This window comes from Bos mutus, chromosome 7, assembly GCF_027580195.1.
Source record: "Bos mutus isolate GX-2022 chromosome 7, NWIPB_WYAK_1.1, whole genome shotgun sequence".
Classification (NCBI taxonomy): domain Eukaryota; kingdom Metazoa; phylum Chordata; class Mammalia; order Artiodactyla; family Bovidae; genus Bos; species Bos mutus.
This window is the reverse complement of record NC_091623.1, coordinates 79880005-79907711: the sequence shown is the minus strand read 5'-3', so window position 1 is coordinate 79907711 and position 27707 is coordinate 79880005. Positions and strand designations below refer to the sequence as shown.

At 42.4% G+C, this 27707-nt stretch overlaps 1 long non-coding RNA gene across 3 annotated transcripts; it reads right to left on the bottom strand.

The window, feature by feature from the left end:
* On the bottom strand, positions 1-27569 carry LOC138988536 (uncharacterized). 3 transcript variants are annotated; one of them, XR_011464814.1, is made up of 7 exons: positions 27096-27569; positions 25544-25637; positions 17191-17293; positions 16417-16593; positions 15761-15888; positions 12849-12983; positions 1-322 (listed from the first exon to the last, which is right to left on the bottom strand). It is a non-coding gene; the product is annotated as an uncharacterized lncRNA (long non-coding RNA). The 3 variants fall into 3 exon arrangements; XR_011464813.1 differs by lacking the exon at positions 1-322 and adding an exon at positions 3695-4379; XR_011464812.1 differs by lacking the exon at positions 1-322 and having other exon boundaries at positions 9467-12983.
* Between the last annotated feature and the right edge of the window lie 138 nt (positions 27570-27707).

Sequence of the window (27707 nt, the reverse complement as noted above, 5' to 3'; positions counted from 1 at the left end):
GGAGGGAAGAAAACAGTGTTCTCAGAAATGAATGGTAGTAGACAGCAATGGCAACCCACTCCAGTACTCTTGCCTGGAAAATCCCATGGACGGAGGAGCCTGGTAGGCTGCAGTCCATGGGGTCGCTAAGGGTCGGACACGACAGAGCATCTTCACTTTCACTTTTCACTTTCATGCATTGGAGAAGGAAATGGCAACCCACTCCAGTGTTCCTGCCTGGAGAATCCCAGGGACAGGGGACCCTGGTGGGCTGCCGTCTATGGAGTCGCAGAGTCAGACACGACTGAAGTGACTTAGCAGCAGCAGCAGCAGCAGACTGCAACTGAAAAGAACCAGAGATAGTAAAGGAAGCTGATTTACTGCTGTATGCTGCTCTGAACTCTTTCCCACCACCTTCAGGGATTACTCTGAAGGAGGCAACATACATTAGTCTCTTTCTTATTTTTGCTGATTGTTACTTCCTCCAAGCCTTAGCACAATGCTTGGCACAGAGAAGACACTCAGTAGATACTTGTTGAATGAATGGATAGTGTACTAAATAACTATGGTTCTAAGATGCCATAACAGGGGGGCAAAAATCCAGCAGTGTAAATGACATATGTGTAACAGTCCAGAGGTAGGACTGGAAGGACAACTGTGCCATCTGCCTCTGGGCTGGGTGACTGCTGCAATCCCACCATGCCCTCCAGGTAATGGGCAGGGGGAAGACAGGGCATGCCTAATCCTTACAAGGGCAAGGCCTGAAGGTTGTACACATTGCTCCCCCTCACATCCCACTGGCCATAACTTAGTTGCAAGGATGCGCCAAGCTGCAAAGAAGACTGAGGTCAACTGAATTATCTGCCTGCAATTCTTCCTCTTCTCCCTGCCCTTAGCAAGTTTCACCAGGATGGAGAGTACTTCCCTATCCCATTGATTTTGGGATCCATATGGATCCCAAAATCAACCAGGGCGATATGTGGCAGAAGCGACAGTATGTTAGTTCTAAGCCAAGGCCATGTGTTTCTGCTCACCCTACCAACACAGCTGCCACCCTACATGGAGAAGAGCCTGCCCAAGTAGCCATTGGTCCAGAGAACAAGAGACAAGTGGAGCAGCCCTAAACCAGTGCATAGCCTAAAGCAGAGCTGCCTTTGCTGGCCTGAAAGAAACATCAATGGCTTTTTTTTTGAGATTTTTGGTCACTTGCTATGCAGCATTAATGCAGCAGAAACCTAATGCAGTGGCTATGGACTCAGCCTTAAGTGAGGAGTTCTGCTGTTCAGTAGGGGAAAATGCACATTCGTATACTACAAGCATTCTATGGGTATAAGAAGGGCCCCTTCCTGGATAAAGCAGAGATAACCCAACCTGTGGGGGACTCCTTTATGAGTCCAGAGCATTGTCAAGCCAGTTTAGTTAGCACGAATATAATGTAAGGGTGCATGGCTTCCTGGCACTGTCTTGGTTGGAAGCGCTGAAGATCAGCTGACCTGGAGCCAGTCACCTTGATGAGAGCAGAAGGGGGTATGGGAGTAGCAACTGTGTTTGGAATGGAGGCATCTGGGGAATAAAGTGCAAGCTGTGGGTTAGAGGAATGATAATAATAGAAAACTCTCTGAAAATCAATTAAAATAGCTACAACAACAACAACAAGCTTGGAAAGTTTTCCCCATGAGTCAGGAAGTAGTTTTAGTAATAGAAGCCTGAAATAACTGTATATTATCATATTTAAAAGTTATTTAGTGTCTGCTGCTGCTAAGTCGCTTCAGTTGTGTCCGACTCTGTGCAACCCCATAGATGGCAGCCCACCAGGCTCCCCTGTCCCCGGGATTCTCCAGGGAAGAACACTGGAGTGGGTTGCCATTTCCTTCTCCAATGCATGAAAGTGGAAAGTGAAAGTGAAAATGAAGTCGCTCAGTCGTGTCGGACTCTTTGTGACCCCATGGACTGCAGCCTACCAGACTCCTCCATCCATGGGATTTTCCAGGCAACAGGACTGGAGTGGGGTGCCATCGCCTTCTCCTGTTTAGTGTCTACCTGTTGCTAATACAGCTATAGAGAATGAAGCCATTCCTATCTGAATCCTAAACAAGATTTGTAATGCATGGGAAAGATAACTGATGCCTCGACCAGATTAATCAAAATTTACTTCTAAAAAAAACATTTTCTCCATGGTGCCTCAGTGCCTGAATATTCAGTTTGCACACCAAAAAGATTTTCAAAGGAAGAGACTCTCTGTGCTACTTGCTGGTTTGACAAATTCTTCTTTGTCAACAAGAATTTAGATGTACAACAATGGTATCAAATTCTTTCTACGTGGGAAATTGCTAGACACCTGCTAGAACTAAATAACTTTTGAAAGCACAGCAATTTGGGAGTGAACACATATTTTGAAGGGCTTCCCTGATAGCTTAATTGGTAAAGAATCTGCCTTAAATGCAGGAGACCCCAGTTCGATTCCTGGGTTGGGAAGATCCACTGGAGAAGGGATAGGCTACACACTCCAGTTTTCTTGGGTTTCCCTATGGCTTATCTGGTAAAGAATCCACCCACAATGTGGAGACCTGGGTTTGATCCCTGGGTTAGGCAGATCCCCTGTAGAAGGGAAAGGCTACCCACTCCAGTATTCTGGCCTGGAGAATTCCATGGACTCTATAGGCCATGGGGTCCAAAGAGTTGGACACGACTGAGCTACTTTCACATACATTTTGAGGGAAGTGAATTAATCCCTGATAAAGTATTGACTGCCTTTTGGAGACCAATTGAGGAAAATAAAAAACAGTTTAAAACATTTCTTCAAGTATGAATGTATCCTGAATTTTACCTAGATTTTTTTCTGACAATTTAAAAACACTTTAAGTTTTATTGTGAAAATTTTAAAACATTTTATGTTGAAAGAACCACGAAGGCCTTCCCTCTAAACAGAATGGTTAATATTTTACATTTGCTCTCTCTTCCCTGCCCCCACCACACATACACTGACATACATAAATTTTGAAACTAAGTTGTCAATATGACATCATGATCCTTAAATATTTCAGCATGAATCTCTAAATAAAGACAATTACCTATATAAACACAATGCCACTATCACACCTAAGAAAAGTAATAATCATTCTACAATCACAACTAATATCCAGATCAGATCAGATCAGTCACGCAGTCGTGTCTGACTCTTTGCGACCCCGTGCATCGCAGCACGCCAGGCCTCCCTGTCCATCACCAACTCCCAGAGTTCACTCAGACTCACGTCCATCGAGTCAGTGATGCCATCCAGCCATCTCATCCTCTGTCGCTCCCCTTCTCCTCCTGCCCCCAATCCCTCCCAGCATCAGAGTCTTTTCCAATGAGTCAACTCTTTGCATGAGGTGGCCAAAGTACTGGACTTTCAGCTTGAGCATCATTCCTTCCAAAGAAATCCCAGGGCTGATCTCCTTCAGAATGGACTGGTTGGATCTCCTTGCACTCCAAGGGACTCTCAAGGGTCTTTTCCAACACCACAGTTCAAAAGCATCAATTCTTTGGCACTCAGCCTTCTTCACAGTCCAACTCTCACATCCATACATGACCACAGGAAAAACCATAGCCTTGACTAGACAGACCTTTGTTGGCAAAGTAATGTCTCTGCTTTTGAATATGCTATCTAGGTTGGTCATAACTTTCCTTCCAAGGAGTAAGTGTCTTTTAATTTCATGGCTGCAGTCACCATCTGTAGTGATTTTGGAGCCCCCCAAAATAAAGTCTGACACTGTTTCCACTGTTTCCCCATCTATTTCCCATGAAGTGGTGGGACGGGATGCCATGATCTTCATTTTCTGAATGTTGAGCTTTAAGCCAACTTTTTCACTCTCCACTTTCACCTTCATCAAGAGGCTTTTGAGTTCCTCTTCACTTTCTGCCATCTGCATATCTGAGGTTATTGATATTTCTCCTGGCAATCTTGATTCCAGCTTGTGTTTCTTCCAGTCCAGCGTTTCTCATGATGTACTCTGCATATAAGTTAAATAAACAGAGTGACGATATACAGCCTTGACTCCTTTTCCTATTTGGACCAGTCTGTTGTTCCATGCCCAGTTCTAACTGTTGCTTCCTGACCTGCATACAGATTTCTCAAGAGGCAGATCAGGTGGTCTGGTATTCCCATCTCTTGAAGAATTTTCCACACTTTAAATTTTTTAAATTGTCCCCTGAAGATTTCTATGCAGTTTCCCCCACGATCTAATCAAGGTTTGTGAAGTCTTTCTGGAGGTTAACCTGGAAAATCTCCCCCATCTTAACTTCTGTTTGGTTTTGACTTACAACATTGACTGTTGAAGAGTCCAGGCCAGGGGATTTATAGAGTTGTACATTCTTAATGTGTCTGCTTTCTTCCTGATGGTGTTCTTTAACTTTTAAGCCTAGAAAAGAAAGTTAAGTTGCTCAGTTGTGTCCCACTCTTTGCGACCCCATGGACTATAGCCTACCAGGCTCCTCTGTCCATGGGATTTTCCAGGCAAGAATACTGGAGTGGGTTGCCATTTCCTTCTCCAGGGGATCTTCCCAACCCAGGGATCAAACCCAGGGATCAAACCCAGGTCTCCCGCATTGTAGTCAGACTCTTTACCATCTGAGCCACCAGGGAAGCCTATGTTGCCCTTAAAATGGAAATTAGATCTGGAAGCTTGATTCGTTTGGGGTTAAACATTGTTTGCAAGAATGCTTCAGAGCATTCTGAAGAGTTCCACCTCATGAAGGTTCATCTTCATTCATTTTATGAAGAGGTCCATATGTTGGGTTTTTCCACTACTGGTGACCCTAATGGTGACTGGGTGGAGATGGTGACTGCCATACCTCCACAGAGAAGCACCTGCCTGGGAACAAAGACTGAGGCAAAGTTTACATGCTAGTGTTTTATAATGAGTACAATCTCATGGGAGCAAAAAAAGGGAAGGGTAAGAATTGAGGCAGAAAAGGAGGGAAACAAATAAAAAGTGATTTATTGCTGAGCTGCCAATGACTTCACAAGTGGCCTGCTTGTCACTTTGTCATGTGGGACATCTTTGGAGTTGCTGCGTGACACCATCACATCCTGGAGGACTCATCTGGGGAATCAACACTCCTATGGGGTGTTGATGCATTTGTACGTCTCGGCTGTGTTACCAGGTGCCTCTGGGCAGCTACTGGAAAAACCAGGGCCTCCATGGGTCCCACTGCTTTGGACCCAGGCATGGGAGCTGCTGCAGCTTTGACTCTGGTAGGTGTAATGACAGCCATGTCAAAGCAGGGACATCTGTCGTAGGAGGTGAGGTGACAAGGTGGAGGCTGGAGCTTTACAACTGTCACTGGGCCACTTTACCCAGCAGTCTGGGCAAGTGGGTCCCCAGGGACAGGCAAGGCCACATGCATATGTGTGTGGGGGCATACATTGCATCGGGTATCAAAGGAACAACTTTCCCTTTGAAATTAGTAATGATCTGTGAAGTGGTACTCCGCCCCTGTGGGAATAACCTATTGCCCAACTACCTTTCCTGTAGTGATTGTAGTACCATTTGATTATCCTTGCCTGTGGCAGTTATTTTATTGGGAAATGCAAAATAAGGGGACTAGGTAGGCTCATTGTCACTAGAATATAATTTTTAGGATCCTTCAGGAGCACAACTATTTCATATGTATATGTATGGAGAGCAAGGAGGTGGAATATGAATTATATGAGTTTATATTGTTATTGGTATTTAGCAGTGTTTTTCTTAAATTCTCCTTTATTTTTCCCCTCTTATACTGGACATTCCTCTTTTCCAATAAAATGTATGTGCAGTCAGAATAAGAGTGTTTCAGTTCAGATCAGTTCAGTTGCTCAGTCGTGTCCAACTCTTTGCAACCCCATGAATTGCAGCATGCCAGGCCTCCCTGTCCATCACTAACTCCCAGAGTTCATTCAAACTCACGTCCATCGAGTCAGTGATCCCATCCAACCATCTCATCCTCTGTCATCCCCTTCTCCTCCTGCCTCCAATCCCTCCCAGCATCAGAGTCTTTTCCAATGAGTCAACTCTTTGCATGAGGTGGCCAAAGTACTGGACTTTCAGCTTGAGCATCATTCCTTCCAAAGAAATCCCAGGGCTGATCTCCTTCAGAATGGACTGGTTGGATCTCCTTGCAGTCCAAGGGACTCTCAAGAGTCTTCTCCAACACCACAGTTCAAAAGCATCAATTCTTCGGTGCTCAGCCTTCTTCACAGTCCAACTCTCACATCCATACATGACCACAGGAAAAACCATAGCCTTGACTAGACAGACCTTTGTTGGCAAAGTAATATCTCTGCTTTTGAATACGCTATCTAGGTTGGTCATAACTTTCCTTCCAAGGAGTAAGTGTCTTTTAATTTCCTGGCTGCAGTCACCATCTGCAGTGATTTTGGAGCCCCCCAAAATAAAGTCTGACACTGTTTCCACTGTTTCCCCATCTATTTCCCATGAAGTGATGGGACCGGATGCCATGATCTCCGTTTTCTGAATGTTGAGCTTTAAGCCAACTTTTTCACTCTCCACTTTCATCAAGAGGCTTTTGAGTTCCTCTTCACTTTCTGCCATAAGGGTGGTGTCATCTGCATATCTGAGGTTATTGATATTTCTCCCGGCAATCTTGATTCCAGCTTGTGTTTCTTCCAGTCCAGCGTTTCTCATGATGTACTCTGCATATAAGTTAAATAAGCCAGGTGACAATATACAGCCTTGATGTACTCCTTTTCCTATTTGGAACCAGTCTATTGTTCCATGTCCAGTTCTAACTGTTGTTTCCTGACCTGCATAGAGATTTCTCAAGAGGCAGGTCAGGTGGTCTGGTATTCCCATCTCATTGAGAATTTTCCACAGTTTATTCTGATCCACACAGAGTTGGCATAGTCAATAAAGCAGAGATAGATGTTTTTCTGGCACCCTCTTGCTTTTTCCATGATCCAGTGGATGTTGGCAATTTGATCTCTGGTTCCTCTGCCTTTTCTAAAACCAGCTTGAACATCAGGAAGTTCACGGTTCACATATTGCTGAAGCCTGGCTTGGAGAATTTTGAGCATTACTTTACTAGCGTGTGAGATGAGTGCAATTGTGTGGTAGTTTGAGCATTCTTTGGCATTGCCTTTGGGATTGGAATGAAAACTGACCTTTTCCAGTCCTGTGGCCACTGCTGAGTTTTCCAAATTTGCTGGCATATTGAGTGCAGCACTTTCACAGCATCATCTTTCAGGATTTGAAATAGCTCAGCTGGAAGAGTGTTTAGTTTATCCCAAATAAGCTTCTTTTTCATTGCTGGTTGAATGACCAATTTTATTTAGAGTTGGGCCATGTGTTTCTTTTAAGGTCCAACTTTAGGGCATTTTCCTTTTATGATTTACTCTTATTTCTGAATACATAAACTTTATGGCTCAAAAATCAACACTGTATAAACATATTTAGTCAGAGAAGTCTCACTCCCATGAACACTATCTCCACTCTGTTCCAATCTACCCCTTATAGGTAATCATTTTTATCAGTTTCTGTTTTCTCTTTTCCTATACTTTCTTTTGGGGGGGGGCAAAAATAAGCAAATACATATGTATATCTTGATTTTCCCTTCTTTCTTACACAAAATGTGACATGGTATATACTCTGTCTTCTTTTTTACTCTTAATATATATCAAAGGACTCATACTATACTTTAAGGTTCATAGATACCTTAAATGCTAAAATTTACTGTTTTCTATCTGTATCTAAGTTTCTATATCCAAGTACCTACATCTACCTACATTTAAGAAAAATACACTTAGTATCTCAAATGCATTGTTTAGTGTTTGCATGCATGCTAAATCACTTCAATCATGTCCGACTCTTTGTGACCCTATGGATTGTAGTTTGCCAGGCTCCTCTAGCCATGGGATTCTCCAGGCAAGAATGCTGAAATGGGTTGCCATGTCCTCGTCTAGGAGATCTTCCCAACCCAGGGATCAAACCCAAGTCTCTTACATCCTCCTACATTGGGATGCAGGTTCTTTACCACTAGTGCCACCTGAGAAGCCCCACTGGTCAGAGTTGGCTAGTCAATGTTGTAGCAACAAACTCAAAATCTTAATGGCCTTAAAGAATAAAAACTGAAAGAATCACTCAGTCATATCTGACTCTTTGTGACCCCATTAACTGTAGAGTCCATGGAATTTGGAATTCTCTAGGCTAGAATACTGGAGTAGGTAGCTGTTCCCTTCTCCAGGGGATTTTCCCAACCCAGGGATCGAACCTAGGTCTCCCTCATTGCAGGTAGATTCTTACTGTCTGAGCCACCAGGGAAGCCCAAGAATACTGAAGTGGGTAGCCTATCCCTTCTCCAGGGGATCTTCCCGACCCAGGAATCAAACTAGGGTCTTCTACATTGCAGGCAGATTCTTTTCCAGCTGAGCTACCAGGAAGAAAGAATCAAAGAAAGGTTGATTTCTTGCTTACACAGTCTTATGTGAGTTGAGCAGTCTTCGTCTTGCAGCCACACGATCTAAAACATGTGTGCTCTATGGGAGCAGGTTAGGTAGCCAGGCCTAGAAATAGCCCACACCATAACCCAGTCACATAGCCCCAAACTAATTAAAGGGAGGTTTAAAACGTACTGTCAAGTTCATAAAGAGGAAACACAAATGGACTTTGGTGAGTATATAGCATTATCTTCCCCATGCCAGTCTTTATTCTTTCATATAAACTCCACAATAGCTCTTCCAGTTAGGTACTTCCCCCCCATCTTACATTTAAGGATGTTGAGGCTCTAAGGCGTTATGTGCCTTTCAAAATCATAGTGTGTTGTGTGTCACAGTGTACTGTGTGTCAGAATTAGTTTCATATCCTGGTGTATCTGCCTCCAAAGCCTGTACATTCCATGGCCAAACAGTATCTCCCTACTGAAAAAGCATGGCAAATCCACTTCATTCATATATAAATACAAAATTTGAAGAAACAGAGGTTGGAGCAATTGGTACAGGACAATAAGTATTTAGACTTAATATTTATAAGCTATTTCCGACAAACAGGGCAAGATAAAAATTAAATCTCTAAGAACAATAAAAACTAAAACATCACAGGACAAAATGTTTCAGTGACACTGGATGATAAAATAGCTTTATTTATAATTTCTGAATCAAGAGCTAATTGTTATAGGAATTTTTTAAAAATTCAAAGTACAACTGCAAACATTTCTTCTTCCACTTTCTAAGTAAAAGCATCATATATTCTTTGCATGAGAGAAATTATGACTCTGTCAAAACCATTTAGGGTAGCTTTGGGGAATTATCCCAAGTAATCTCCATGGATTTTTCAGTGAAAAACCTTTCCTTTAGAGGAGGAAATAAAGCAAATGTTAAAACCACTATGGTTTTCTGTAAAGCAATTATCCTTCAATAAAAAAATAAATTAAGAAAACCCACTATGGCCATTTGGACAATGCCTTTAGTCCCACATTATAACATATTTAATGCCTAAGACCAGGTGCAACAATGTTCAATTCCATGTAAGTTTTTAATAAGTTATTACAGTACAGTAAACAAAATGAACAAACCTGGGAACTTTAAATGATTTAAATTAAGCATTGGCCATTTATATGCAGGGACTGAAGATTCCATGAAAAGATAAGATGGTTCCAGAGGGTGATTTCTCCAGAACAAGGCAAAGCTTACCCTAACCCATGGGTGTGAAACCAACTCATCCTGGCTGTTGATCCAATAGTTTTCACAATAATGTCCTGCAAGCCTCAACATCATCATTAGTGTCTTTCAAACATTTTGGACCCTGACTACAGTAAGAAATATTGTTAGTCATGTATACACACAATAACTCAGAGATACAGGATTTTTTTGAGATAAAATACAAGCAGTAGAGAAGGAAATGGCAACCCACTCCAATATTCTTGTCAGGGAAATCCCGTGGACAGAGGAGTCTGGCAGGCTATAGTCCACTGGGTCACTGAGTCAGACACGACTCAGCAACTAACAACTGTGTGCATGGCAGTGGTGGGTGTGAGATAGATAGTAATTTGATTTTACTTTCAGGAAAGAGGAACAGCTGTCCTTTGGCTGTTTCTTACCACACTTCCTCCCAGTACCTAGTTTATATGAAGGATTGTGCAAAAGTATAAAATCACACATAGGAAACCTTCGGTAGTCACGGATTATTACATAAAATTTACTAAAATAATGAATGTTAAATGTTTATTGAAATTTTGTGGAATTGTCTAATGAAAAAATCAGTTTTTATTTTGTATTAATACTCTGCTTCTAGAGACAGTTAAGTAATAAAATTACAGATTGAAGATTGTCTTTGTAAAATTGTCATTTTTAAAATCTAGCAAACATTTTGTTTTCTTTCTCTACTTTAGGTCAAATCACAGCCAGTTACTGATTTCTCCTGCTTTATCTTTTTAAAAACCTGCTTACAAAAGCCTGTTTTGTTGTAAGAGGGTTAGGCTTTGTGAAGGATGGAAAATAGATGTGGATGTGATGCATGGGTTTTTCTTTCCCTAATGTGTCCTGCAAGCCTTTGTTTAATGTAGTCTTTGAACCTCTATGTTCCTGAGGTATGTAAGTGAGAGAACTAAAACCCATCCCAGGCAGTGATGAGGTCTAGCTCTGGCCATGGGAAGCAGTAGCTGACTGTGAGGGCTGGTGGGCAGTTTCCCCATTGCGTATCATGGGAATTCCATGGGCCAAGTGAAGGTCAACATTGTGAACTTTTAACAGTTCCTGTGGCTAATGAGATTGGGTGTGAAAAAGGAAAGTAGAAACACACTCGCTCAGAACTGTTAGTGGATTGGGTAGAAGTGACAGAATCATTAGTGGACTCAGCTTCCTCCATTAATGTGTATACTAGACTATTCTCTTATATCTCCATTACTGCTTTATTTTGTAAGGAAAAGTCTGCCCTCTGTTTAGTTCTGTTAACTCTAGCACATTTATTCTGTATGTAATTGTCATACTTTGAGGGGAAAATCAGAAACAATCTTTATGAAGCTCAAAGAATTTTTAGTGAGTAGATGAACAGTGATGAGATATTTGAGATATCTTGCCAAAAATGCTTGAGAATGTTACCAGATTAATAATCATATATTTTAGAATGTAGGTTACCCAAAGGAGTAGGGTGACCAGGAATAGCTTTTTTACTCTTGAGAATACTTGGAGAAAGGAAGATATCCTTTGCTTGTGTCAAGGTTGGTGTGGTTGAGCTGTGGGGTCACTGTGAAGCTGCATGTCCCACAGGCCTGTGCTCATCAAAGGTTAAATACCCGAGAGAGAAAGTCCTCTATACTTGGTTCATGGCAGACAGTGTGGGCAGGAGACAAACGCCTTAAGAATTCACCTCTGCTGAGTTGATGTTCTGTCATGTCTACTGTATTCTTGGGCTTCACCTGTATTAACAAGTTTTGTACTGATAAAACCTTCTAAAAGCCTCAGTGAATGAGCTTGTACGTCTTGTATGTGTATAGGAAACCCATCCTGTCTCTTACTGTGATTACTCATGTACAATATCATTGTGTAAAATTGATTAAAAAGGGAGAGCAGTTGAAAAAAAAATACAGGCTGTACACTCTGATCCCCTTCCCTAATCCACCCTATCCCCTACTCATGCTGGCACGACCTGGGTTCACAACCTGCAGGAGTTGTGACCCACAGTTTGAAACCCCTGAGTTACTGCCAGTTCCTTTGGCTGGCCCATCAAATCAGCTTGTATAGTATATTTCTTTTTTCTTTTCTCTCATAGCTCCCAGAGGGAAGAGGGGCCAAGTGCTTGGAAAAGAAACTGTCACCTGGGAGTCAGTAACAAAATCCCAGAGCCTGGAGAACTCAGCACCACTTCTGGAAGTTCCTACAACTGCCCAGACATGACAAGACCCTATTACTTTAATACCATCCTCAAAAATGTTGAGATTCATTTAGCATGTTGTCCTGTTAATAGAAATACCAGATTTAGCAAAACAATTTAAAAAAATCAGGACAGCCAGTAAGATTTTAATTTCAGATAAACAAGGAATAGTCTTTTTTTAGTGTATGTCTCATGCAATAACAATTATTCCTTGTTTGTCTGAAGTTCAAATTTAATTGGGTGTCCTGTGTTTTATCTGGCAACTCAACTGGCTGTACACCCTGTCTCTACTTTGAAGTTCCTACATCTGATGGATGGATGTAGGCTGGACAGGATGTGGGCATCGTTGCTGGGAAGAAGGGGGAACATCTGGCTCAGCCTCCTTCTGCTCCCCTCAGTTTTCATTGCTGGCTATACACCCCACAGGCCCCTGATGGACCTCATCTGGAGAGCACCCTCTCAGACAGGGCAGTAGATTGGCAAGATGGCACAAACCCTGTTCCTGCTCTGTCCACTTGACCTTGGGGTCCTCCTGGAGCTTGGCATGCCAGACCTCTGGGATGCATGCTGCACTGCCACTCTAGCTCTGTGGCAAAGGGACAGTCACCAGCCCATCCAGCTTTTGAACGGAACCCCCATCTCTCCTAATAGTCACTCCCGTCTGTGCTAGTGATCTGCTTGGGGAGGGAAAGCCCACTGGGAGGACAGAACTCACTTCCTACTTCCCTCCTCCAGAGCCTACATTCCCAACCTCCCTCCTGCCTCCCCTTGCCTCCAATTCTACATATCCCAGAGAAAAGTCTTGCCTTTCCATCAAAGCATATTCTCTGCCCCATGTAGGCCCTCAGAATTAAGACCACTGGACTTGGTTTTTCTTCTCATTTTCCCTCTCCCACTGCCCCAGCAGGAAATCGGTAAATTTGAAACGGCTCACAAATGGAGTTTAGTGAAATGATTCGATCCTCCTGTGTCCTTGCTGTTCCAACAGTTCCCTTACATTTGGTTAATAGGAAGGACAAATGTTACCTCCTGGTCAAAGCTTCAGGTCAAGTTCTGAGCTCTGGGGCCCTGCAGGGCCTTCTTCCATGCCCTGGGTTGTTTTTCGAAGCTGCTGACCAGTTTCTTCAATGGGCTGTGAGCCTGAGGACAGGGGCCCAACATCTGCGGAAAAACACATGAAAAGGAGCCTGCCATAGCTGGACAGAGGGGGCAGTTGAAAAGTATGAGTCATGGTCCTTGTTATACCTTCTGTTTTGTTTTCATAAAACTTTTCAGTAAACACATTTTATTTCCTCTATCGAGACCCAGCAAGATCTGCTGCCGCAGCCACATTTCCTTCTGGGGTCTTCTCTCCCTTTGTTAACACTTACTTATCCAGACCTTTCTACCAGGGACATCTGGGTTTTCCAAGATGGCATTAAAAAAGAAAGAAGCTGGGACTTCCCTGGTGATCCAGTGGCTTCACTAAGACTTCATGCTCCCAACGCAGGCGTCCTGGGTTTGATCCCCAGCCTGGGAACTAGATCCTACATGCCACAGCTGAGTTTGCATGCCACAGGAAGACTGAAGATCCTGAGTGCCACAACTAACAGCCAAATAAATACTTACAAAGAAAGAAACTTATTGCTAATGTGTAAATGACTGTCATTGGGATACATTTGAAAGTTTGCATTTTAAAGGAACTAACAGGTATTAGTAAGCTCTGATATATGTGCCTCACATTGTGTCACATAAGGTTAAGACAGAACTTCCTGCATTCAAGAGTCATACTGGAAGACAAGATTTAAATACATGAAGTCATTTAAAAATGTCCTAAAGAGACTGGTGGATAATAAAATGCAATTCAAATGGCTTATAAAGGTCACATAATGACACTGTGTTTCATCATTTATGAAAAATTTGATAAGGTTATTCCTAAAGTTTATTGATTCCAAATAAATCACCAAGGAGAACTTCCAAATTTCATGTGTAATAAAATAACATAGTACTCACTATGTACCAGGCACCATTGTTGGCAACTCCTCCAGTCTTTACAAGAATACCATGAGGTGGCCATTATCATTTCCCATTTGGCAGGTAGAGGAACTTAGGCATCGAGAGGTTAAAGAATTGCCCATGGGCACAGAACTTTGTGGCGGAGGTGGCAGCTGAACTCAAGGCATAATGATATGCCATGGCATCTCTCAACGCAGGCCTAAACTTGCACTTTCCCATACTTTTCAGATTGTGCTTCCTTACTTTTTAAATGAGAAAACAATGTATTATTCTTGGAGTGCCTACTCTATTTTCCATTACCCCACAGACTTGGCCCTCTTGGTTCAATCTTGTAAAATCTACAACCAAGTTTCTAACATTTTCTTGGCTCTATCTCTCCTCTAGGGATCTGGTTGAGTGGACTTTGTAAACTTCACTCAGATTTGAGCCCAAAGTTCTGCCTTATCCACTATATCATGTTTCTTTCTTCTTTTGCTCAAAATTTATCAGGCTAAATCTTCAACATTTTACATTTTTTTTCTACCTTTCTTAATTTCGATTTCACAGCTTGCCTGGGTTTCCATATAGGATTTCACTGAGACTTCGATTTCCTCTGTGGCTGCTCACATCTGCTGCATCCTGCAGCTGTTCATACTCCACTGGGGTCTCTCAAGATACTGCTGGGGGTGAGGTGAAACTGAGAGATGAGGAAAGGAGTAACACTAGGGATAACTGTACCACAATGAATTCCAAGGGAAAGACAAATCAGTGCTGACAGTGACTGAGGTTTCAAGGAGGAAGAGGCATTTGAGCTAGTAACAGAAGACTTCTGAGGACTTTGGTGGGTGGATAAGGAAGATGTGGCACCCCAAGCTGAGGGAGGGGAAATCAATCTGGAATCTCTGTGTTCCTCAGACCAACCATCCATGATCTCTTCCTTGGAAGAAACTGCCTCTTGTTTTCAGGTATTGACAAAGCCCAGAAAAATGCATATCAAATGTTTTTCTTGAGATATTTGCCTCACTCTGGGTTGCAGCTGAGTAACAGGATCCATTTCATACATCACACCCAATTCTGTACAGAAATTCCAATTGTTTTTCACCCACTCAAGAAGGCATGTGAGAATGCAAGCTTAATATTCCCCCAGACATGACCTCAAATGGATCTATTTAGAAGCGCCAATCATCTGAAAAGGTCAGTCCTTCAACAGTTACCAGGAATGAAATCAGTGCGTGATACAATGCAGAGGTGACTGTCATATAGCGGTGAAATAACTGGGAGGCAGTAGGCAGAATGGATTATTACCTCCAAGAAGCTAGGGGTCCCTTAAACGTTTTTGGGTTTTGCCTTGAACGGCTTCCAGGTGATACCTGATGAGTGTCTGCTGGGGTTAGGGTTGCCTTTAACTTCTGTTCTTCCACTGTTCTAGGGGAGTCTGGTACTGGTTTGGGGGGCATGGGGGTGGGGAACATGAGTACCACACCTTTACCACAAAATAAGGTGGAAAACAGCAACTCACATACCGAGCAGAAGATCAGAAATGGTACTTTGAAAAAGACCAATGTATGTGTTTCTCTTTTCATGATTAGTAAAGATTATTACTGACAATTATTTAAAATATTTCTAACAATTAGAAATAGTTATTCTGGTTTAAAACCCATTTCAAAAGAAATAAAGGAATTATGATGAGGTTATAGTTTTGCTTTGGAGGTATTCGTTAAAATTGTTTTCCCCAAAAGTACTTCTCAACTGCTCCTACATGAGGAGATGCTTTAAAGGGTTTGATTGGGATGTGTGAAACCTGGTCACTGCAATCAGGATCAGCATCCAAGCTCCTGGCACCAGGCTCAGTTTAGATGATAAAGATTAGAAATATTCCTATTTGAGCTAGTTTCTACTTCAAGTAGAGAAGGATATGACCCCTAAACCAGGGATTCCTCTCTCCTGGTTCCCTTCAAACCTACCTTCAGGAAATACTCCAAATTAATTTTACATACTTCTTGTACTCCTGCATTGTCTTCAGTGTTTTACTTGTAAGTTTTTTTGTTCTTTCTTGATAACCAGTCTCCTCTCTCCTGTGACCTGATACATCCTGAAGGCAAAAGACATCTCTGTTTCAGACTGTTCTCCTTTGACTGCCCTTCTCCCTCTCCTCCCCTCTCTGCACCACTCCCCACTAGTGGAGGCCCTACAGGAAAACCTCAGCTTCCTGGCATCAGTATCTGAAGGTTCAAATATTCACTAGGTAACTGGAAAACCCTTTCTGATGGAGCTGGTCTAAAGGAATACTGACTTAAGAATGCTGCTGGTTTAAATGCAAATTCACAGATTTGAAAACCAACCAACCGATCTAGTGACAATCAGAACTTATAATATGGTTAAAGAAAGGTGTTTAAAAGCAGACTGGATTTCTCTGTGGCATGATCACACTCTGAGAGTCCTGAAAAGGGAGAGGCCAGGTGAGAAATGGGAGCAGCTTCCTAAAGGAGGGGATGCTCAGGGCTTTCTCAGTTCTCAGATGGAAAGGGCATTAAGGGGTCCTCCCCTGAAAGCTCAAAACGACTAGCACCCTGGCATACTGATTGCTATCTGGAAACTTCTAAATACCACAGATACTTACATAGCTCTTTTCAGTTCTAAAAGGGTTCCCATAGCCTTGGTTTCACTTGATCCTCATGAATGCCTTGCCAAGAATGAAAGGCAGATTTCACGACCTGAGCCTTGGAAAAGGAAACCGAATCTCCCAAGTCCACAGAAATCAGAGGAGCCAGAATCTGAGCTGGCAGGTAAATGTTCGCTGCATTGAACAAATTCAGAAACATGAGTATTATGAGGTAAGCAGGGTCTCTTCTTGTAAGAAGCTCATAATCTAGTTGGGGAGAAATGCTCCAAAGTAATATAATTAAAATAATACTAGGATTAAATAAGGAAAGACCAGACACAAGGCAGTAAGTGCATCCTTCACTGTGAAACAAAGCAAGGCAGTGCTATGATTTTAAGTGTACTTAAATAGCTTTCATCCCATGATTAAACTGAAATTCCCAAGTGTCCTCCATCTACCACCCCACCTTCATCCTAAGTCTCTGCTTAATATTCTGGGTTTCACTTGAATTCCCTATGGCACACTACACAGTCTTCAGCTTTACACATCAGCTACGGAGATGTCTGGGCTAGTCACATCCTCTTTAGCCCCATATTTGCAGTATAACTCCAGGCCCCCACACCCAATTTTTAGTTATTTATTTTTAGCCACAAGGGACATAAAAAAGGGAGTAGGGGTTATCTGTCTTCAGTGTTCTAGAAAAGTCCACCCTCACCTCCTGGAAGTGCTAATGGGAGCAGATTTTAGAAAATAGTATAATGATTAAGAAAACCCACATGAAGAGAGACTTACAGGTGGAGGGTATTTCAGGAATGAATACCAACCAGGCCAAGGACTGAGTGAGTGAGAAGACAGGACAAAGTCAGAACATGCCCATGGTCAGGACTGTCTCCATCTGACACAGAAGATACATGGTGTAATGATTATGTGCATAACAAGAACAGGGTTAACAGATCATTTAAAATTGGGATTTCCCCAAATCTAGGGGGGCACTGGCCCACATCCACTGTTCCCCAGAAAACACAAATTTCTCCCAAATACCTTTCTTCATCTGAGGATTCTGTAGGCTTTTATGTGGAGGCTGCAGTCCAGTCTCCTTTTATGTATTCCTTATATTACAATGGCAAAAACAGATACTATAGAGTGGAAACAACTTAATATCTATCAACTGATGAATGAATAAACAACATATATACAGTGAAAAGTTATTCAGCCACAAAAAGGAATGAAGTGCTAATACATACTATAACATGGATGAAATCTTAAAAACTACGCTAAGAAGCAGACACGTCTGATGATATTCATATGAAATGTTCAGAACAGGCTGATAGGGATGTATAGTAAATCAATGGTTCATAGGGGTGAGGGAGGCAGGAAAGGAGAGTGACTGCTAATGGACATGCAGTTTCTTTCAAGGGTGATGAAAGTGTTTTGGATAAGTGGTGATGGTTGTGTAACTGTATCAAGTATACTGAAAACCACTAAATCATACATTTTGGAAGAATGAAAAAATAAAACCAAGTATGCACTGTTAGAATTTTATTTTAAATTTAAGGAAAATTGGGGGAACTTAACTGTATTAACCTGATATTTGCCTGGGAACATTAGAAACATCAAAAATAAAATAAGTATAACTAAAAAAACTAGGGGCTTCCCAGGTAGCTCAGTGGTAAAGAATCCGCTTGCCAATGCAGGAGATGCTGGTTTGAACCCTGGGTCAGGAAGATTCCCTACAGGAAGAAATGGTAACCCACTCCCAGTATTCTTGCTTGGAAAATTCCTTGGACAGAGGAGCCTGGTGGGCTACAGTTCACATGATTGCAAAGAGCTGGACACAACTGAGCAAGCATGCATGCATGCACAAAAAACTATTCAAAAAACATGACAAATGGCAAAGAAACAAAGACCAGAAAATGAGGGAAGTGGAAGTAGTCAAATGAGTCCCAACATATACAAAACTGGTATTCCTAAGATGGGAATAGAACAAATGAAACAAACAAAAAGTACTAGACTGAAACTTTTCAGAATTAATCATAAGAATAGTAACCAACATTTACTGAGCACTTACTATATATATTGCACATAGTTTGAGCATCAACTCATGTCAGAAGGTCAAAAGGTTGAGCAAGGCCCACAAATCTTGAGCAAGTGTCCTCCAAGACTTTCGTCCTTTAAATAGAAAAGCTGAAACTATTTTCATTTGTGCTCGTGGTTTGCTATCTGACAGAAACCTTCTCCTAGTTCGGTAAATTCCAGGAAGGAACTGGCTGGCCAAGCTCAAGTCCTTTGTGACCCAATCCCTATGGTTAGGGTATGAGCTGTAACAACTGGCCCAGGTTGGGAAAAGACAGAGAGAAGCGCAGCATGAAGTAATTGGGAGATGAACCTTGAGGAGTGTGTTTATTGATTAGAGGTGGAAACTTTGTGAAGGACTTGGAATTCTGGCACAAGTATTTCATGGGATGATGGAGCTACTCACTGAGAAGGGGAATGCTGGGAGAGGAGCTGGGAGGAATACTGTGAGTCAGTTTTGGACACGTGCATTAGAGCTGTCTGTGAGGGGACCCAGTTGAGATGTCCAAGTATGTAGCTGGATATATGGGCCTGGAGGATGAGGAGAAGAGGCCTGGGGGCTTATTTGTGGAGTTGATAATGGAAGCCAAGTGACTCATACTGGGATTGAAAGCAGCTTCTGGCAGGAAAGAACTCTCCTGAGAGGTTCCTTTTGTCTTGACATTGATAGCTTATGCTGAACAATGTGGGATTTGTGATCTCTGAAGAAGATGATTTAGCTTTGGGACCAGGGACCTGGCTTGATCACTTAAGAGCTTTTGTGTAGCAGAGTTTTATTAAAGAGAAAAAGGGACAGAGAAAGCTTCTGACATAGACATCAGAAGGGGGAATGGAGACAGCCCCCCTTGCTAGTCTTAACAAGAGAGCTATATGCTTTTTAAATTGGTTATTACAGTAAATCAAAAGAATGTCTCAAGGTTGTAAAGGTCTTACCAGACCCATTCCCATAATTTACATCTTAGGATAACAGGATTCAGTTCGGTTCAGTTCAGTCGTTCAGTCGTGTCCAACTCTTTGCGACCCCATGTACTGCAGCATGCCAGGTTTTCCTGTCCATCACCAACTCCCAAAGCTTGCTCAAACCCATGTCCATCGAGTCAGTGATGCCATCCAACCATCGCATCCTCTGTCATCCCCTTCTCCTCCTGCCTTCAATCGTTCCCAGCATCAAGGTCTTTTCCACTGAGTCATTTCTTTGCATCAGGTGGCCAAAGTATTAGAGCTTCAGCTTCAGCATCAGTCTTTCCAATGAATATTCAGGACTGATTTCCTTTAGGACTGACAGGTTGGATCTTCTTGCAGTCCAAGGGACTCTCAAGAGTCTTCTCTAACACCACAGTTCAAAAGCATCAATTCTTTGGCTCTCAGCTTTCTTTATGTCGGGAACTGAAACAACTCTGTGCCCCTATTTCAATGATTAACTGAGATTATTTCCTTTTTTCCCCTTTACAAACTATCATGGCCAAGCAGAATCTTCAGAGATAGCTTTGCAGGGAAACTGAATTCACTGTCTCCTCAGATTGCCAGCACTCTGATTAAAAGCAACTTTCCTTTTACAAACATTTTTCTCTTTCTTGAGTAATAATTTTTGGACAACGAGGATCCAGACCTAAGTTCGGTAACAGCATTACATAAACAGAAAGTGTTGGGTACAGAATAAAAGGGAAGAGGAAGAAGCTGGTTAGGAAGGTTGAGAAGGAGTAGTCAGAGAGGGAGGAGGGCACCCAGGAGAGAGTGGTGGCAAGGGAATTAAAGGGGAATAGTGTTGGAAGAAGAGGTGCACAGTCCAGTGTCTTACAAGTTGCTAAGAGGTAAAATAAGATAAGAGGAGAAAACGAATATGGCCATTTCTTTATGGGTCAGAGTTTTACAATATATTCCAGAATAAAAGAACATGTCACAAATAGCAAATATACAAACTGACTTTTGTCCCTATAGGGCTTTGGACCAAAATCAATACAAAGAATACTTGATAAGATAAGGAGGAGTCTATTAAATTATAAAAGAGGATCTAATTTCTAAAATGAATCCCAAATAATTATCACCTGAAAAATATTATGTTGGAAAAAAATATACTTGTGAAAACATTCAAGAAAACATCGAAAAACAAGGTAGTGTGGAAGACTTTTAAGATGGTGTTGGCACAATGTGAAGAAAAGGATCCTTCTGCCTGCTGGAGTGAAAGCAGTGACTCCATTTGGTAGGTCTACTGACAACACCATCAAAAGCCTTCAACAGTGAGCACAACCTTTTAACAACTGTTCCAAGGGTTTTATCCTGAGGAAATAATTAGGGATGTGCACAGAGATTCATCTACAAGTAATTCCACAAAAATGAAAAGCTGGAAACAAACCAAATGTACAAAATCAGGTAAAATAATTATGGTACATTTATACAATGGGAGACCACACAGTCATTAAAAATGCCATGCAAGTGTATTTTCTGACATGAAAAAATGTTTGCAATATATAAAACAATAAAAGCTAATTATAATAGGAACTCAAATATGCATATATATGAACAGAACAAATTGATTATTTCTGGCTGCTGGCTTTACATATGGTTTTTATTTTGCTTATTTGTGACTTACTATTTTAAGATGCTTACTCCTTGGAAAAATAGCTATTAACAAACCTAGACAGTGTATTAAAAAGCAGAGAATCGCTTGGCCAACAAAAATCCATACAGTCAAAACTATGGTTTTTCCAGGACTCATGCATGGACATGAGAGTTGGACCATAAAGAAGGCTGAGCACCAGAGAAGTGATGCTTTCGAACTGTGGTGTTGGAGAAGACTCTTGAGAGTCCCTTGGACTGCAAGGAGATCAAACTAGTCCATCCTAAAGGAAATCAACCATGAATATTCATTGAAGGACTGATGCTGAAACTGAAGCTCCAGTGCTTTGACCAGCAGATACAAAGAGCTGACTCACTGGGGAAGACCCTGATGCTGGGAAAAACTGAGGACAAGAGAAGCGGGCAGCAGAGGAGGTGGCATCACTGATTCAACAGACATTAGTTTGAGCAAATTCAGGGAGATAGTGAAGGACAGAGAAGCCTGGCATACTGCAGTTCACGGGGTCTCAAAGAGGCAGACAGCTGTTGTTAGCAGCTGAACAACAACAAAATTTTTCTGCAATGAATATATACTTTTATAATAACTTTAAAAAACTTGGTAATTATATAAAGGTGAAAGGAGAAAAGAACAAGTTCACTAGAATTAAACCATGCTGTGCTGTGCTTAGTCGTTCAGTTGGGTCCGTTTCTTTGCAACCCCATGGACTGCAGCCTGCCAAGCTCCTCTGTCCATGGGGATTCTCCAGGCAAGAATACTGGAGTGGGTTGCCATGCCCTCCTTCAGGGGATCTTGCCAATCCAGGGATCAAACCCAGGTCTCCCACATTGCAGGTGGATTAAGCCTGAATTAAACCATAACTGATCATTAATACATAAGCAAATCATGAAGTGTGAACATTTATTCTGAGTTAACTACACTTGGTTTTTCTGCTATCAGAGTAAGTGAGGCCTAAAATAGAAACTGGCTTGTGTTACAGAAAATAAAGTTACATACTTGTCTTTGAACTGTGAAATCTGTACATGTTACATATTTATATGTATGTATAGAGAAAATATTTGGAAAGATATCCACTAAATTTGAAAGTGGTTCCTTTCAGCAGGATAAGTGGAGGTGGGAAATAATTAACTTTTCCTTTGAACAAGTCTATTGTCTGAAAAATAATAACAAGCATGCAAAAAGTTTAAGTACATTTAAAAAGAAAAAGTGGTTGTAATTCTGAAAATATTTAGAAACATGATAGTATTTATGGTATGATGATAAAAATATCATATACAAAATACGCATAGTATGCTTACCACTATGTTCATGTATCTGCAGGTAAGAAAGGCCCAGATAACAATACTCCATCATGAAAATAATTGTTCAAGTTCATTCATTCATTCATTTCACAAATGTTTACTGAGCACCTACTAAGTGCTGAGCATACCCTTGTCCAGGCACTTGGGATATAGCAAGGAACCAAACAGCCAAACATGCCTCCTCTCAGGGAACTGACATTCAAGCAGGCAGAGGCAGATAGGAAGTAGTAAAGCATAATAAATATGGAAGGAGTTGATAAGTGCTACTGAAAAAATGGAGCAGAGTGAGGGAGAGTAACTGTAGTGTTGGGAGAAGACTCTTTAAGAATCCCTTGGACTGCAAGGAGATCAAACCAGTCAATCCTAAAGGAAATCAATCCTGAATATTCATTTGGATGGACTGATGTTGAAGCTGAAGCTCCAGTACTTTGGCCACCTGATTCAAAGAGCCAACTCATTAGAAAAGACCTTGATGCTGGGAAAGATTGAAGGCAGGAGGAGAAGGGGACGACAGAAGATGCGATGGTTGGATGGCATCACTGACTCAATGGACATGAGTTTGAGCAAGCTCCAGGAGATGGTGAAGGACAGGGAAGCCTGACAGGCTGCAGTTGATGGGCTGCAAAGACTCATACACGACTGAGCGACTGAACAACAACAAAGGGATACTGGCAATGCTGTGGTAAGGGCCAGGGTTTAAATAGGTTGGTCAGGGAAGGCCTCACTGAGAAGGTGACATTTGAGGAAATATCTGAGTAATGAAAATATCCAGAATAGGAGCTTTATAAGCAGATAGATCAAATTGCAACATCTGTTGGATCATATAAAAAGCGAGAGTTCCAGAATAACATTTACTTCTGCTTTATTGACTATACCAAAGCCTTTAACTGTGTGGATCACAACAAACTGTGGAAAATTCTTCAAGAGATGGGAATACCTGACCACTTTACCTACCTCTTGAGAAATCTGTATGCAGGTCAAGAAGCAACAGTTAGAACTGGACATGGAACAATGGACTGGTTCCAAATTGGGAAAGGAGTATGTCAAGGCGGTATATTGTCACCCTGCTTATTTAACTTCCATGCAGAGTACATCATGCAAAATGCTGGGCTGGATGAAGCACAAGCAGGAATCAAGATTGCCAGGAGAAATATCAGTAACCTCAGATATGCAGATGATACCACTCTTATGGCAGAAAGTGAAGAGGAACTGAAGAATCTCTTGATGAAAGTGAGAAGGGGGTGAAAAAGTTGGCTTAAAACTCAACATTAAAAAAAAAAAACAAAGATCATGGCATCCAGTTCCATCACTTCATGGCAAATAGATGGGGAAACAATGGAAAACAGTGACAGACTTTATTTTCTTGGGCTCCAAAATCACTGCAGATGGTGAGTGCAGCCATGAAATTAAAAGACACTTCCTCCTTGGAAGAAAAGCTATGTCAAACATAGACAGCATATCAAAAAGCAGAGACATTACTTTGCCAACAATGGTCTGTCTAGCCAAAGCTATGATTTTTCCAGTAGTCATGCATGGATGTGAGAACTGAATCATAAAGAAAGCTGAACACTGAAGAATTGATGCTTTTGAACTGTGGTGTTAGAGAAGATTCTTGCAAGTCTCTTTGACTACAAGGAGATCAAATCAGTCAATCTTAAAGGAAATCAGACCTGAATATTCATTGGAAGGACTGATGCTGACGCTCCAATGTTTTGGCCACCTGATGTGAAGAACTGACTCACTGGAAAAGACCCTGATGCTGGGAAAATTTGAAGGCAAGAGGAGAAGTGGCTGACAGAGGATGAAATGGTTGGATGGCATCACTGACTTGATGGACATGAGTTTGAGCAAGCTCCAGGAGTTGGTGATGAATAGGGAAGCCTAGCATGCTTCAGTCCATGGGGTTGCAAAGAGTCAGATATGACTGAGCAACTGAACTGACTGATGAACTGATAAGCAGAGAGAACAGCTAGAGCTTTTGCACTAGAAATATTCCCCAAGGAATAGCAATGAAGGTAGTGTGGCTGAGACAGAGTGAGCAAAGCCCATTAGGAGTAAGCAGGCCAGTTGGTATTGGGCTCTGTAGTCTACTGAAAGGACTGGCTTTTTATTCCAATTGAACTGGGGATACACTGTGGGGTTTTAAGCAGAAAAATGCCAGGATCACTCTGACTGCTGTGTGAAGACCAGGCTACCGGAGGAGGGAAGTAAGGATAGAGGGACCTGGGTTGTCCAGGTGTGGGATGAAGGTGGCTGTGAGAATACCGAGGTATTGAACCTGAGACACGGTTTGAAGATAGAGCCAAGAGGATTTTCAGACAGATTGACAGGGGTTGTAAGAGAGGAGTATGAGGATGGCTCTCAGCATTATGGCCTGAACAAATGAAGTGGTGTTACCATTAATTCCAATAAGAAAGCCAGCTGAGTGGAGTAAATTTGGGGTTGTGAAAGTATCAGGAAGTTATCTGTAGAACTGTATTATGTGAGGTTGACAGCAATATAAATTTTGTCTTAAGACTGTTTCTAATATTATGCTGCTACTGCTAAGTCACTTCAGTCGTGTCCGACTCTGTGTGACCCCATAGATGGGAGCCCACCAGGCTTCCCCGTCCCTGGGATACTCCAGGCAAGAACACTGGAGTGGGTTGCCATTTCCTTCTCCAATGCAGGAAAGTGAAAAGTGAAAGTGAAGTCGCTCAGTCGTGTCCGACTCTCAGCGACCCCGTGGACTGCAGACCACCAGGCTCCTCCGTCCAAGGGATTTTCCAAGCAAGAGTACTGGAGTGGGGTGCCTTCTCCTCTAATATTATGACATCTTTCCAAATAAAAAAATCATTTCAAGACTCCTGACTTAGTAACTATTACATTCCCAGTACTGTAAATATGCAACTTGGTCACTGCTAATATTCTGGAGGAACTGTGTGGGTAGAAGATATTCCAGGAAACTGGAACCTAGGTTACAATTTTCAAAAGGGTGGTGGGGTGGGGTGGGGTGGGAAACAGAGGCTGTAAATCTTTCCATAATCTTGGCGAGATCCTAGAACATGTCATTAAATGGATGACATATGATTGCCTAAAATTAGTAGTTCCTATTGGATTCAGTCTGATGTTAACAGCAAGTCAGATTAACGTATGTACTAAAAAACGCAGTCTTTTTCCTACATGTCTTCATTACTACTCATACAGAATACTTTACCTCTGCCACCAAATGCATGGGCGTTTTCTCCCACCAAGCAGTTCTCTGGGATACCAGCTGGTTGTCCTACAATTTAACTCAATTCTGACACAATCTGAAATAACATCAGAAAACACAGGTTAGGGACCAGTACCATGAGACTGACTCTGCTTCAGATGCCAATTACAAGTAGTAAGTCACCAAGTTACTCCTAACTTCTGTTCTACCTGGAGGTTCCTGTGACTTCATACCCGGAGGATTCAGTAATTTGCTAGACCAACTCACAGAACTCTGGGAAACACTTATCCATGTTTATTAGTTTATTAAAGGATATAGATGAATGCCAGATGATATACAGAGGTCAAGGCCTGGGGTGGGGATATGGGGGTGGGGGAAGGGGAAAGGCATGGAGGGGGCAGGTCCCAAGCACAGGAGCTTCTGTCTTCCTGAGTTGAGGGTGTTGCATCCTCCCAGTTTGTGGATGTGTTCACCAACCTGGAAGCTCTCTGAACCCCCATTTTGTTGGAATTTTAAAGGATGCTTCATCACCTAAGCATGATTTATCATTAGCTCCATTTTCAACCCTTCTCTCATCTCAATACAATGTCAAGGGTAGGGGGTGGCATGAGAACGAAATCAAAGTCACTCAGTAGTGTCCAACTCTTTGCAACAGTATGGACTATAGTCCATGGAATTCTCTATGCCAGAATACTGGAGTGGGTAGCCTTTCCCTTCTCCAGGGGATCAAATCCAGATCTCCGGCATTGCAGGTGGATTCTTTACCAGCTGAGCCACAAGGGAAGCCTTCCCACAAGGAAAGGTGCAGGAGGGAGATGCTAAAAAATTCCAACTTTCTAATCGTAGCTTGATCTTTCCAATGATCAGCTCCCATTCAGAAGCTGTCTAGGAGCCCACACAAAGTTGCTCATTAGAAGAAATGACATTCCTATCACCCAGGAAATGCCAAGGGTTTTTGTGGCCTTGTGGCAGGAACTAAGGTCAAAGGTCAAATATTATAACAAAAGAGCCTCCTAGTACTCTTATCACATATGAAAATTCCAAGGATTTTAGCAGTTCAGTATCAAAGAAGATATTCCAGAAGACTACAGACTAAGTTCCAGTTTTCAATAAAAGGGGAAAAAAACAAAGGTTGCACAGCCCTGGCAAAATTCTAGAACATGTCATTAAGTAGACGACATATGAACAAAAATTAGTAGTAGCTGCTTTTGCATGCAGTTTTAAGTCAAGAACAGGTCTGACCAATACATTTAGAGAAAAATCAACCAGGGCAATTTTGGAAACTGGAAGTCTAATGTTTGAAGGTGTGGAAAGGTTCAAGAGGAGACTGTTTGCACACGATAGTGGCAACACAGGTCAGTGTCACAGACTGGAAGGTTCGCTATCAGCCCCTATCACTTTCTAGCCATCTAACCTCTGCAAAACTTCTGTGCTGTTCAGAGAACGGTAACCATGGTTCAGACTTGTGCGTACTAACACTGATACTTGACAAGGGCTTCGCACAATGCGTGTAGAACAGAGTTGTCCTGGGGGTGGGAGGGGGAGTAGAGCTTACTGTATGAGTAGACCCAAGGAAGGTCCTGCCTCCGTTAGAGATGCAGCGAGAAAAGTGAGCAATAAACAAAACAGCTTTCTTCTAGTACTGCTACAGAGCTCTCAGCGTAGGAACGGGTGAACACAGGCCTTGGTGCTTCCAGAATTGCTTCTCACCAGGACTCGAATCCAGAGAGTGGGCCAGCTTAGGCCTTCTTCAGAACCCCAAAGAGGCATGTTGTTGTGACAGTAAAACCGTGGGGGCCTGGCGAGACTGCCCCTGGCCGACTCCGCCCCCACTTCCGGGCTCTCGCTCCGCCCCCTTCCCGCCCAAGTCCGGCCTGGCGAAGCTGTCCAAGCACCAAACTTCACCCGGCCGAGGTGTCATGCGCATGCGCTCTTCTTCCCGCGCGGCTCGACGTGACGCGAGCTCCGGCTTTCCGCCACACCGCCCCGCCCCTTCTTGCCCAGCCTTTACTCTTGTCCCCATGTCCTTTCTCACCCGCACTCTGTCCTGCCCACACCTCTTCTCCAGTTCTGTGAATAGTAACTGCAGAACAACCTCAAGTCCTGCAGAGTCACGTTCCGTGCTCCCTTGGTGGCGATGGTGATAGGCGGGGGGCGATAAGGCGGG